Genomic DNA, 14,551 nt, shown 5'->3' with positions numbered 1-14,551 from the left:
TCAATACATAATAGTAAATAAGTTTATCCAAACAATAATTGTATTAGATTATATTGTGTGTATGTACTGACATGTACATTATGTGTAACTGATAGATGCACAAACACACCACATGATAATGCTTTTAAATGTATGTAAATGGTAAAGTATTTTGTCTGTAATGTCTTTTCCGTTATATGTCGGACCCCAGTAAGACTGTTGCCATTGGCGTTGGCTAATGGGGAACCACCATCACCTCCACCACCCACCATTCTCCACCTCCACCTCCGTCACTACTATCACCACCCACCATTCTCCACTTCCACCACCACTACCACCCCCCACCATTCTCCACCTCCATCACCACTACCACCCCCCACCATTATCCACCTCCATCACCACTACCACCCCCCACCATTATCCACCTCCACCACCACCCCCCACCATTCTCCACCTCTGTCACCACTACCACCCCCCACCATTCTCCACCTCCACCACCACTACCACCCCCCACCATTCTCCACCTCCACCACCACTATCACCCCCCACCATTCTCCACCTCCGTCACCACTACCACCCCCCCACCATTCTCCACCTCCGTCACCACTACCACCCCCCACCATTCTCCACCTCCGTCACCACTATCACCCCCCACCATTCTCCACCTCCACCTCCGTCACCACTATCACCCCCCACCATTCTCCACCTCCACCTCCGTCACCACTACCACCCCCCACCATTCTCCACCTCCGTCACCACTACCACCCCCCACCATTCTCCACCTCCGTCACCACTATCACCCCCCACCATTCTCCACCTCCACCTCCGTCACCACTATCACCCCCCACCATTATCCACCTCCGTCACCACTACCACCCCCCACCATTCTCCACCTCCGTCACCACTACCACCCCCCCACCATTCTCCACCTCCACCACCACTATCACCCCCCACCATTCTCCACCTCCACCACCACTACCACCCCCCACCATTATCCACCTCCGTCACCACTACCACCCCCCACCATTCTCCACCTCCGTCACCACTACCACCCCCCCACCATTCTCCACCTCCACCACCACTACCACCCCCCACCATTCTCCACCTCCATCACCACTACCACCCCCCCACCATTCTCCACCTCCACCACCACTATCACCCCCCACCATTCTCCACCTCCACCACCACTACCACCCCCCACCATTCTCCACCTCCGTCACCACTACCACCCCCCACCATTCTCCAGTACCACCACCTCCCCCATCAGTGGCGGTCGGTGCCGTTTAAGATGAGGGAGTACCATTATTTGTTTTATGAGCATGGCCTTATTTCTATTACAGCATATTGGATGACTGTCATTCATATTCCATTCACCCAGCTCAATGCAATATCGATAGGTTTAGGTTACAACATGACACTCAGATTTTCCCTATACCCATCATGAGGTTGCTACAACCTAGCCTATGAATGAAAGTTTACAATGTAGGTGCAGAGGTCGAGAGAACATTTTGAGTAATCAAGGTGACAGACAGTGACACATTCAATAGCGCCTTGCACACTCTTGCCTGATCTACAGTGAGGGAAAAAAGTATTTGATCCCCTGCTGATTTTGTACGTTTTCCCACTGACAAAGAAATGATCAGTCTATAATTTTAATGGTAGGTTTATTTGAACAGTGAGAGACAGAATAACAGCAAAAAAATCCAAAAAAACGCATGTCAAAAATGTTATAAATTGATTTGCATTTTAATGAGGGAAATAAGTATTTGACCCCCTCTAAATCAGGAAGATTTCTGGCTCCCGGGTGTCTTTTATACAGGTAACGAGCTGAGATTAGGAGCACACTCTTAAAGGGAGTGCTCCTAATCTCAGTTTGTTACCTGTATAAAAGACACCTGTCCACAGAAGCAATCAATCAATCAGATTCCAAACTCGCCACCATGGCCAAGACCAAAGAGCTCTCCAAGGATGTCAGGGACAAGATTGTAGACCTACACAAGGCTGGAATGGGCTACAAGACCATCGCCAAGCAGCTTGGTGAGAAGGTGACAACAGTTGGTGTGATTATTCGCAAATGGAAGAAACACAAAATAACTGTCAATCTCCCTCGGCCTGGGGCTCCATGCAAGATCTGGAGTTGCAATGATCATGAGAACGGTGAGGAATCAGCCCAGAACTACACGGGAGGATCTTGTCAATAATCTCAAGGCAGCTGGGACCATAGTCACCAAGAAAACAATTGGTAACACACTACGCCGTGAAGGACTGAAATCCTGCAGCTATTCTATACTACTGTCTCCATATAGTACTGTCTTCTACACTACTGTCTCCATGTAGCGCTGTCTTCTATACTACTGTCTCCATGTAGCGCTGTCTTCTATACTACTGTCTCCATGTAGTACTGTCTTCTATACTACTGTCTACATGTAGCGCTGTCTTCTATACTACTGTCTCCATGTAGTACTGTCTTCTATACTACCGTCTCCATGTAGTACTGTCTTCTATACTACTGTCTCCATGTAGTACTGTCTTCTATACTACTGTCTCCATGTAGCGCTGTCTTCTATACTACTGTCTCCATGTAGTACTGTCTTCTATACTACTGTCTACATGTAGCGCTGTCTTCTATACTACTGTCTCCATGTAGTACTGTCTTCTATACTACTGACTCCATGTAGTACTGTCTTCTATACTACTGTCTCCATGTAGCACTGTCTTCTATACTACTGTCTCCATGTAGTACTGTCTTCTATACTACTGTCTCCATGTAGTACTGTCTTCTATACTACTGTCTCCATGTAGTACTGTCTTCTATACTACTGTCTCCATGTAGTACTGTCTTCTATACTACTGACTCCATGTAGTACTGTCTTCTATACTACTGTCTCCATGTAGTACTGTCTTCTATACTACTGTCTCCATGTAGCGCTGTCTTCTATACTACTGTCTCCATGTAGTACTGTCTTCTGTACTACTGTCTCCATGTAGTACTGTCTTCTGTACTACTGTCTCCATGTAGCGCTGTCTTCTATACTACTGTCTCCATGTAGTACTGTCTTCTGTACTACTGTCTCCATGTAGTACTGTCTTCTATACTACTGTCTCCACGTAGTACTGTCTTCTGTACTACTGTCTCTATGTAGTACTGTGTGTGAGTGAGAGTGTGCATGCACGTGTGTCTGAGGAATGTCAAAGAGCAGACCTCTGGCTCTGTGTGAAGCATCATGGGATGGCTGATGTTGATGTTATGGGCTAGCAGCACAACTTCTCTGTATCACTGCAGCGAGAAGGAAGATCTTAGAGCCTCCATGGAGAGGAGTGTGTTTGTACACACTGAACACTCTGTCTGAGTCTGACTGGGAGGGATAATGAGACACACACACACACACACTTTCTCAATCTCACCCAAACACAACCCATCAAACACTCACCCAGTCAACACATAGCAGATCTGCTACAACATTAAAAAGCCGTTAGCAGTATCATTAGGAGGTACTACTGGCATGGGTAGTGTCCAGTGTAGAGCTTCTGGCCCTCCAACAACAGCAGGATAAGTGTTTATCCTGTTGATGCACACTGCTCTGGTCTGTCTGAAGGCACTTCGGCTCTTTAGATGATGAAGCTATTCTGTCTGTTCTCCCCTGGTAAGATCAGCCAACTCCAAACTCTCTCTCTGTGTGTGTGTGTGTGTGTGTGTACGTGCATGCACGCGTGCGTGTGTGCGTGTGTGTGTGTGTGTGTGTATGTGTGCGTGTGCATGTGTGCGCGCGTGTGCGCGTGTGTGTGTGTGTGTGTGTGTGAGTGTGTGTGTGTGTGTGTGCGCGCGTGTGTGCGTGTGTGGGCAGCAGGAGAAGAGAGGAAGATAGCAAATGAGGGAAAGAGAGGAAATCCAGACGAGTGCGAGGCTCTCAGGAGGCGTGAGGTGATATATTCTTGGGGCTCTATCTACAGTGCCTTGCAAAAGTATTCATCCCCCTTGGCGTTTTTCCTATTTTGTTGCATTACAGCCTGTAATTTAAATGGATTTTTATTTGGATTTCATGTAATAGACATACAGTGGGGGGAAAAAGTATTTAGTCAGCCACCAATTGTGCAAGTTCTCCCACTTAAAAAGATGAGAGAGGCCTGTAATTTTCATCATAGGTACACGTCAACTATGACAGACAAATTGAGAAAAAAAAATCCAGAAAATCACATTGTAGGATTTTTAATGAATTTATTTGCAAATTATGATGGAAAATAAGTATTTGGTCACCTACAAACAAGCAATATTTCTGGCTCTCACAGACCTGTAACTACATCTTGAAGAGGCTCCTCTGTCCTCCACTCGTTACCTGTATTAATGGCACCTGTTTGAACTTGTTATCAGTATAAAAGACACCTGTCCACAACCTCAAACAGTCACACTCCAAACTCCACTATGGCCAAGACCAAAGAGCTGTCAAAGGACACCAGAAACAAAATTGTAGACCTGCACCAGGCTGGGAAGACTGAATCTGCAATAGGTAAGCAGCTTGGTTTGAAGAAATCAACTGTGGGAGCAATTATTAGGAAATGGAAGACATACAAGACCACTGATAATCTCCCTCGATCTGGGGCTCCACGCAAGATCTCACCCCGTGGGGTCAAAATGATCACAAGAACGGTGAGCAAAAATCCCAGAACCACACGGGGGGACCTAGTGAATGACCTGCAGAGAGCTGGGACCAAAGTAACAAAGCCTACCATCAGTAACACACTACGCCGCCAGGGACTCAAATCCTGCAGTGCCAGACGTGTCCCCCTGCTTAAGCCAGTACATGTCCAGGCCCATCTGAAGTTTGCTAGAGTGCATTTGGATGATCCAGAAGAGGATTGGGAGAATGTCATATGGTCAGATGAAACCAAAATATAACTTTTTGGTAAAAACTCAACTCGTCGGGTTTGGAGGACAAAGAATGCTGAGTTGCATCCAAAGAACACCATACCTACTGTGAAGCATGGGGGTGGAAACATCATGCTTTGGGGCTGTTTTTCTGCAAAGGGACCAGGACGACTGATCCGTGTAAAGGAAAGAATGAATGGGGCCATGTATCGTGAGATTTTGAGTGAAAACCTCCTTCCATCAGCAAGGGCATTGAAGATGAAACGTGGCTGGGTCTTTCAGCATGACAATGATCCCAAACACACCGCCTGGGCAACGAAGGAGTGGCTTCGTAAGAAGCATTTCAAGGTCCTGGAGTGGCCTAGCCAGTCTTCAGATCTCAACCCCATAGAAAATCTTTGGAGGGAGTTGAAAGTCTGTGTTGCCCAGTGACAGCCCCAAAACATCACTGCTCTGGAGGAGATCTGCATGGAGGAATGGGCCAAAATACCAGCAATAGTGTGTGAAAACCTTGTGAAGACTTACAGAAAACGTTTGACCTGTGTCATTGCCAACAAAGGGTACATAACAAAGTATTGAGAAACTTTTGTTATTGACCAAATACTTATTTTCCACCATAATTTGCAAATAAATTCATAAAAAATCCTACAATGTGATTTTCTGGATTTGTTTTCCTCATTTTGTCTGTCATAGTTGAAGTGTACCTATGATAAAAATTACAGACCTCTACATGCTTTGTAAGTAGGAAAACCTGCAAAATCGGCAGTGTACCAAATACTTGTTCTCCCCACTGTATGTATTCACCCCCTTTGCTATGAAGCCCCTAAATAAGATCTGGTGCAACCAATTACCTTCAGAATTTACATAATTAGTTATATAAAGTCCACCTGTGTGCAATCTAAGTGTCACATGATCTCAGTATATATACACATGTTCTGAAAGGCCCCAGAGTCCATTATTCTGCTGAATAGCATATTATTATATATTATATTATTAAAAAATTGAACGAATATGGCACCACAACAAACCTGCCAAGAGAGGGCCGCCCACCAAAACTCACGGACCAGGCAAGGAGGGCATTAATCAGAGAGTCAACAAAGAGACCAAAGATAACCCTGAAGGAGCTGCAAAGCTCCACAGCAGCGATTGGAATATCTGTCCATAGGACCACTGTAAGCCATACTGTCACGATCGTCTAAAACAGGAGCAGACCAATACGCAGCGCGTTGAGTGAACATGATGACTTTAATGATAAAGCACGTAAATACAAAACAAAAGACGATAGTGAAGTCCAACAGTGACTATGACTGAAACGGAACAAAAACCCACAAACCCCACAGGAAAACATACAGAAATAAATATGGCTCCCAATCAGAGATAACGAGCCGACAGCTGACACTCGTTACCTCCGATTGGGAGTCATTGACCAAACCTAGAAATACAACACTTAGAAACACCCAACCAAACATAACAAAATACACCCTGGCTCAAATACAAAAGTCCCGGAGCCAGAGTGTCACAGTACCCCCCCCTAAAGGTGCGAACTCCGGGCGCACCAGCATACAGTCTAGGGGAGGGTCTGGGTGGGCGTCTGTCCACGGTGGCGGTTCTGGCCCTGGTCGTGGTCCCCACCCCACCTTAGTCACTATCCGCTTCCGTAGCCTCCTCCACATGACCACCCCCCAACTAAACCCCACTGGATTAAGGGGCGGCACCGGACTAAAGGGCAGCACCGGACTAAGGGGCAGTACCGGACTAAGGGGCAGCACCAGGATAAGGGGCAGCACCGGGCTAAGGGACAGCACCGGACTCAATGGCGGATCCTGGCTGGCTGGCTCTGGCGGATCCTGGCTGGACGGCTCTGGCGGATCCTGGCTGAACGGCTCATGGCTGGCTGACGGATCTGGCTGCTCATGGCTGGCTGACGGATCTGGCTGCTCATGGCTGGCCGACGGATCTGGCTGCTCATGGCTGGCCGACGGATCTGGCTGCTCATGGCTGGCCGACGGATCTGGCTGCTCATGGCTGGCCGACGGATCTGGCTGCTCATGGCTGGCTGACGGATCTGGCTGCTCATGGCTGGCTGACGGATCTGGCTGCTCATGGCTGGCCGACGGATCTGGCTGCTCATGGCTGGCCGACGGATCTGGCTGCTCATGGCTGGCCGACGGATCTGGCTGCTCATGGCTGGCCGACGGATCTGGCTGCTCATGGCTGGCCGACGGATCTGGCTGCTCATGGCTGGCTGAAGGATCTGGCTGCTCATGGCTGGCAGAAGGCTCTGGCTGATCCTGTCTGGCAGAAGGCTCTGGCTGATCCTGTCTGGCGGAAGGCTCTGGCTGATCCTGTCTGGCGAAAGGCTCTGGCTGATCCTGTCTGGCGGAAGGCTCTGGCTGATCCTGTCTGGCGGAAGGCTCTGGCTGATCCTGTCTGGCGGAAGGCTCTGGCTGATCCTGTCTGGCGGAAGGCTCTAGCGGCTCCGGTCTGGCGGACGGCTCTGAAGGCTCATGGCAGACGGGCGGCTTATGCAGCGCTTGGCAGACGGACAGTTCAGACGGCGTTGGGCAGACAGGCAGTTCAGGCGCCGTTGGGCAGACGGGCAGTTCAGGCGCCGTTGGGCAGACGGGCAGTTCAGGCGCCGTTGGGCAGACGGGCAGTTCAGGCGCCGTTGGGCAGACGGGCAGTTCAGGCGCCGTTGGGCAGACGGCAGACTCTGGCCGGCCGAGACGCACTATAGGCCTGGTGCGTGGTGCCGGAACTGGTGGTCCCGGGCTGAGGACACGCATCTCAGGGCTAGTGCGGGGAGAAGGAACAGGGCATGCTGGACCCTGGGGACGCACATAAGGCCTAGTGCGTGGTGCCGGAACTGGTGGTCCCGGGCTGAGGACACGCATCTCAGGGCTAGTGCGGGGAGCAGCAACAGGACGCACAGGACTCTGGGGACACACAGGAGGCTTGGTGCGTGGTGTAGGCACTGGTGGTACTGGACTGGAGCGGGGAGGTGGCGCCGGAAATACCGGACCGTGCAGGCGTACTGGCTCCCTTGAGCACTGAGCCTGCCCAACCTTACCTGGTTGTATACTCCCCGTCGCCCGACCAGTACGGGAAGGAGGAATAACCCGCACCGGGCTATGTAGGCGAACCGGGGACACCATGCGTAAGGCTGGTGCCATGTAAGCCGGCCCGAGGAGATGCACTGGTGGCCTGATGCGTTGGGCCGGCTTCATGACATCCGGCTCAATGCTCAATCTAGCCCGGCCGATACGTGGAGCTGGAATGTACCGAACCGGGCTATGCCTGCGTACAGGAGACACCATGCGCTCTACTGCGTAACACGGTGTCTGCCCGTACTCTCGCTCTCCACGGTCAGTCCAGGGAGTAGGCGCAGGTCTCCTACCTGACTTCGCCACACTCCCTTTTAGCCCCCCCCCAAGAAATTTTTGGGTAGTACCCACGGGCTTCCAGCCTCGACTCCGTGCTGCCTCCTCATACCACCTCCTCTCGGCTTTAGCTGCCTCCAGCTCTTCACGAGGGCGGCGATATTCTCCCGGTTGTGCCCAAGGACCCTTTCCAGCCCGTATCTCCTCCCATGTCCATGAATCCTTTGGAGGCGTCCATAAATCCTGTGTAGGTAGGTCCTGTTGCCGCTTGACACGCTGCTTGGTCCTTTTACGGTGGGTTTTTCTGTCACAATCGTCTAAAACAGGAGCAGACCAATACGCAGCGCGTTGAGTGAACATGATGACTTTAATGATAAAGCACGTAAATACAAAACAAAAGACGATAGTGAAGTCCAACAGTGACTATGACTGAAACGGAACAAAAACCCACAAACCCCACAGGAAAACATACAGAAATAAATATGGCTCCCAATCAGAGATAACGAGCCGACAGCTGACACTCGTTACCTCCGATTGGGAGTCATTGACCAAACCTAGAAATACAACACTTAGAAACACCCAACCAAACATAACAAAATACACCCAGGCTCAAATACAAAAGTCCCGGAGCCAGAGTGTCACACATACACTCCACAGAGCTGGGCTTTACGGAAGAGTGGCCAGAAGAAAGCCATTGCTTAAAGAAAAAAATAAGCAAACACGTTTGGTGGTCGCCAAAAGGCATGTGGGAGACTCCCCAAACATATGGAAGAAGGTACTCTGGTCAGATGAGACTGAAATTTAGCTTTTTGGCATCAAGGAAAACGCTATGTCTGTCGCAAACCCAACACCTCTCATTACCCCGAGAACACCATCCCCACAGTGAAGCATGGTGGTGGCAGCATCATGCTGTGGGGATGTTTTTCATCGGCAGGGACTGGGAAACTGGTCAGAATTGAAGGAATGATGGATGGCGCTAAATACAGGGAAATTCTTGAGGGAAACCTGTTTCAGTCTTCCAGAGATTTGAGACTGAGACGGAGGTTCACCTTCCAGCAGGACAATGACCCTAAGCATACTGCTAAAGCAACACTTGAGTGGTTTAAGGGGTAACATTGAAATGTCTTGGAATGGCCTAGTCAAAGCCCAGATCTCAATCCAATTGAGAATCTGTGGTATGACTTAAAGATTGCTGTACACCAGCGGAACCCATCCAACTTGAAGGAGCTGGAGCAGTTTTGCCTTGAGGAATGGGAAAAATCCCAGTGGCTAGATGTGCCAAGCTTATAGAGCCATACCCCAAGAGACTTGCAGCTGTAATTGCTGCCAAATGTGGCTCTACAAATATTGACTTTGGAGGGGGTGAATAGTTATGCACTCTCAGGTTTTCTGTATTTGTTGTCTTATTTCTTGTTTGTTTCACAAGAAAAAAAATTTGCATCTTCAAAGTGGTAGGCATGTTGTGTAAATCAAATGATACAACCCCCCCCCCCCCAAAAAAAAAATCAATTTTAATTCCAGGTTGTAAGGCAACAAAATAGGAAAAATGCAAAGGGGGGTGAATACTTTCGCAAGCCACTGTATCTACTAACAACACTCTGTTGGATGAGAAATTAGTGTGAGGCTCTCAGGAGGCGTGAGGTGATATATTCTTGGGGCTCGATCCATCTACTAACAACACTCTGTTGGATGAGAAATGAGTGAGGGGAAGAAAGTGCCTGGTCAGGTCTGTTGTTTAAAACGCCACAGAGAGCAGTTTGGGCCTGTATCTATCTTCTCTCTTCCAGCTTTCTGTTGTTGTTGTTGTTGTTGTTGTTTTTATTATTGTTGTTGTTGTTATTGTTGTTGTTATTATTGTTGTTGTTGTTATTGTTGTTGTTGTTTTTGCTCTTCTCAGATTAATTAACAGTTCCTACAGAATAATGCCAGTTTGTTTATTGCGTCTGTTTTTTAAAAACATTTTTGTCATTTAGCAGATGCGCTTATCCAGAGCGACTTACAGTTACAGGTCTGCATACATATATATATATTTTTTTATACTGGAATCGAACCCACAACCCTGGCGTTGCAAATGCCATGCTCTACCAACTGATCTACATCCCTGCCAGCCATTCCCTCCCCTACCCTGGACGACGCTGGGCCAATTGTGCGCCTCCCAAATGGGTCTCCCGGTCGCGGCCGGCTACGACAGAGCCTGTGTTTCTGTTTTTATACATTGAAGCTCCGTACCAAATATCACCCTACTCCCTACATAGTGCACTATTTCTGACCTTGGCCCATAGGGGTGTATGTAGGGAATAGGGTGCCTTTTGGGACAGAGTCCATAGCTTCTTCAGTGTGTCTGGAACAAACAAACACGGCGGTCCCCAGAGAGAGAAAGAGTTAGACAACAACAACAGTCTAATTTAAAACAACAATTGAATCCAAGATATCGGAGAGAGAGAGAGAGAGAGAGAGAGAGTGAGATGTTTAAATTGCTTTGGCCAATAAAGCCCATTTGATTTGAATTGAATTGAGAGAGAGAGAGAGAGAGAGAGAGAGAGAGAGAGAGAGAGAGAGAGAGAGAGAGAGAGAGAGAGAGAGAGAGAGAGAGAGAGAGAGAGAGAGAGAGAGACAGAGGATGAAGGTCTATTATTGGGACTGGCATTATATTAGTGATGGTGTCATGATGGAGACCAGGCAGTGAGTTATCCCGTTTAGTTATGTTTAACCAATCAAATACGGAGATCTCTATCAGACATCACTACAGATGGTCATACAGATCAGTGTCTAGATATTACCTAACCCTAACCTCAACCCTTTTAGCTAACCCTTCACCTAACCTTAACCCTTTAACCTGGGTTGCTTAAAGGAGCTGCTCTTCCTCCCGGGGAAGGACTTCCCGCTCCATGATCTCCCCATCACGGTTGATAACTCCATTGTGTCCTCCTCCCAGAGTGCAAAGAACCTTGGCGTGACCCTGGACAACACCCTGTCGTTCTCTGCTAACATCAAAGCGGTGACCCGATCCTGCAGGTTCATGCTCTACAACATTCGCAGAGTACAACCCTACCTTACACAGAAAGCTCCCCCACGACGCCTGGACAGCGGAGTCACTGACCACCTTCCGGAGACACTTGAAACCCTACCTCTTTAAGGAATACCTGGAATAGTATAATAGTCATCCTTCTACCCCCCCCCCCCCTTACTACCACTGTCTTTTGTCTAAACTAACACCTGACTTATTTCACCTGCTAGCACTGACTTGTTTAAAGAAATGTACTTATTGTGATCGAGACGTAGTTGTCCCTGATTGCACTGACTTTGCTCACAGCTGCTTGTGTGAAGAAGTGTACTTACTGTGATCAAGATGTGGTTGTCCCATTGGCTATCCTAAGTTGAATGCACCAATTTGTAAGTCGCTCTGGATAAGAGTGTCAGCTAAATGACTTAAATGTTAAATGTTAACCTAACTCCAAAACTTAACCCTAACCCCAGCACCTAGCTTAGCTAACGTTAGCCAGCTAGCTGTCATTATATTAGTGATGGTCATATGGATCAGTGTCTACTGTGACAGGTCTGAGTAGTGTTACTCGTGATGCTGTGTATTGCTATAGGATCAGTCACACTGGACACTGGCTTCAGTGTTAGTTAGACTGGGGATTGCTGACTGGTAGGAGAGCATGTCATCTGGAGTTAGGAATGAACACACACTCCCCACACCATTCCATCATCAGCGATACTGCCTAGGCATCATGGAGAATGAGAGGGTGTGCGTCCCAAATGTCACCCTATTCCATATATAGTGCACCACTTTGATGTGCACTATGTAGGGAATAGGGTGCCATTTGTGACAGAGCCCTTCTCTGGAGAACAGTGATCAGTAGGGTGGGTTTGTAGACATCATTACTGTAGTAGAAATCGCTATCTCGTTGCCTTCTCGGGGCGCGCGGCCGTCACCGATGCTCGTTTAATGTGAGCGGGTCAAAGATGCAATTTGAGGGCTACCGATCTCGTCTTTGCGCAGTCCCAGACGTCCCGATATTTTTAAACAGGTTTGATTTTATCGGCACAAAATCTGCAATGCTCTTGTAGTGTGAGATGTGCAACGACGAGTTTTGAGAACGCGTGATCAGCAATAGCCAATGAGAGCTCGCACAGAGAAGAAGCCAGTGAGATGACGTTTGTGTCGCGTAACCCAGGATGTGTAGACTCGAGCAGGAGCCATGACTAGTATGCGTTTGTACTTGCCTTCAACCACGGCCAACATGTCAAATCGTTACAGCTCTGAAGTCACAAGCAATGTTATTTAATACAAAATGTTGCCTAGATATTTCAACTCTGTATGGCAAGCGTGAATGCCTGACTGAACGTTTATGAGGCTGCTTTGAGCCACAGCTCATAGCTATGTTTAATCGAATCACATCATGGATTTCGCGAGACAGCATGGTATCGAGAATCCTCAGGACCAAGTGAAGAATCTTGTAGTGTGTGACCACCGTCTGTGCCAGATCGTTTAGTGTGCCCACCACTACGTTGGCAACACACACAAAACTACAGGAAAGAAGGTTGTTTAATGTTAGAGGCTCAATGATTTTGAAAGTCGTGTAGTGTCCACCCGGCTTAATGAGCACTCATATTCATCCCTACTGCAAGAGATAAAACACGCGAACACACACAAACACACACACATTGAGATGAAAGTGACTTGGTTGTAATTATTAAACTGCAATATGCATGTTGCCTTATTTGACACAGTAAACAGAGCATACGTAACACTATGTATTAATGATCTGAATCTCTCTATTTTTCTCTCTCTCTCTCTCTCTCTCTCTCTCTCTCTCTCTCTCCTCTCTCTCTCTCTCTCTCTCTCTTTCTGTCTCTGTCTCCCTCTCTCTCTCTCTCTCTCTTTGTCTCTCTCTCTGTCTCCCTCTCTCTCTTTGTCTCTCTCTCTGTCTCCCTCTTTCTCTCTCCATCTCACTCTCTGTCTCTCTCTCGCTCTCTCTCTCTCTTTCTATAAAGGACAGCGCGACGATGCAGTTCTGTGCCAACAAACTGGACAAGAAGGACTTCTTTGGCAAGTCAGATCCATTCATAGTGTTCTACAGGAGCAACGAGGATGGAACGTAAGTCTCTGATGTATTCTGTGGTTCTGTATTCTGTATTCTGATTCTGTATTGATGTTTTGTTCTAAAGCCAACGCAACACGCACTGGCTTACCTAACTATACAGCCAATAGCTGTAAGCTATAACCATAACCATCTTTACCCTACAGTGTAAAAATGGGACGAATGAAAACGTAAGAAAGGGATAAAGCATAAGAGAGCAGGTGCTCATGTGAGCCAATAAGGGACTTACATACTGTAGCCCTAAAACCAACCTATAACACACCTGGAGAGATGACACGCAGCAGGCAAACAGACCTCTGGATAAAGAAATAAACACACACCAGCAATTACAACACCTCCCCATTGTTCAACAGGCTGTGTGTGTGTGTGTGTGTGTGTGTGTGTGTGTGTGTGTGTGTGTGTGTGTGTGTGTGTGTGTGTGTGTGTGTGTGTGTGTGTGTGTGCGGCTAGTGGAGGCTGATGAGGGGAGGACGGCTCATAATAATGTCCGGAACAGAGCAAATGGAATGGCATCAAACACCTGGAAACTGTGGTTTTGATGTATTTGATACCATTCCACTGATTCCGCTCCAGTCATTGCCAAGAGCCCGTTCTCCCCAATTAAGGTGCCACCAACCTCCTATGGTGTGTTTGTGTGTGTGCGCTTGAGTCATACCCAGAGGGACTGTACTGTACAGAGCCTTAAAGTGACAAGGCAAAGTGCACGGTACAGATGTGCAAAAAGTGTATCTGCAGGAGAGAAGAGAGGGATACATTAGCATGCGGCGCAGGCACACACACACTTTAGCACCCGGGGGATGCAGCTAAAGGGACCATGCTGTTTTAATGGCCGACAGACCAAAGGCAACGTGGCACTAGTAAATTAATCTCACGCCTCAGGATAAAAGAGGGAACACACACACAGACACACACACTCAAACACACACTCACACTCACACACACACACACACACACACTCACACTTACACACACACTCACACACACACACACACACTCACACACACACTCTCACACACACACACTCACACACACACACAATATGCAGCAAATCTAGATCTGCTGAAGCAGAACTGTGGTGGGTGGATACCCTGGGCTGGTGTAAGCCCAGGGTATCCACCTATCACACCTGTGAGGGAGTAGAGAGTTAGACACCATTATAAAAGGAAGAAGGCTTTAGGCCAAACATACAGCTTTGTTTGGACAGCGATGTCAGTAATAAA

Source organism: Coregonus lavaretus, assembly GCF_964263955.1.
Source record: "Coregonus lavaretus genome assembly, chromosome: 12".
Taxonomy (NCBI): domain Eukaryota; kingdom Metazoa; phylum Chordata; class Actinopteri; order Salmoniformes; family Salmonidae; genus Coregonus; species Coregonus lavaretus.
Note: the sequence above shows the minus strand (reverse complement) of the source record.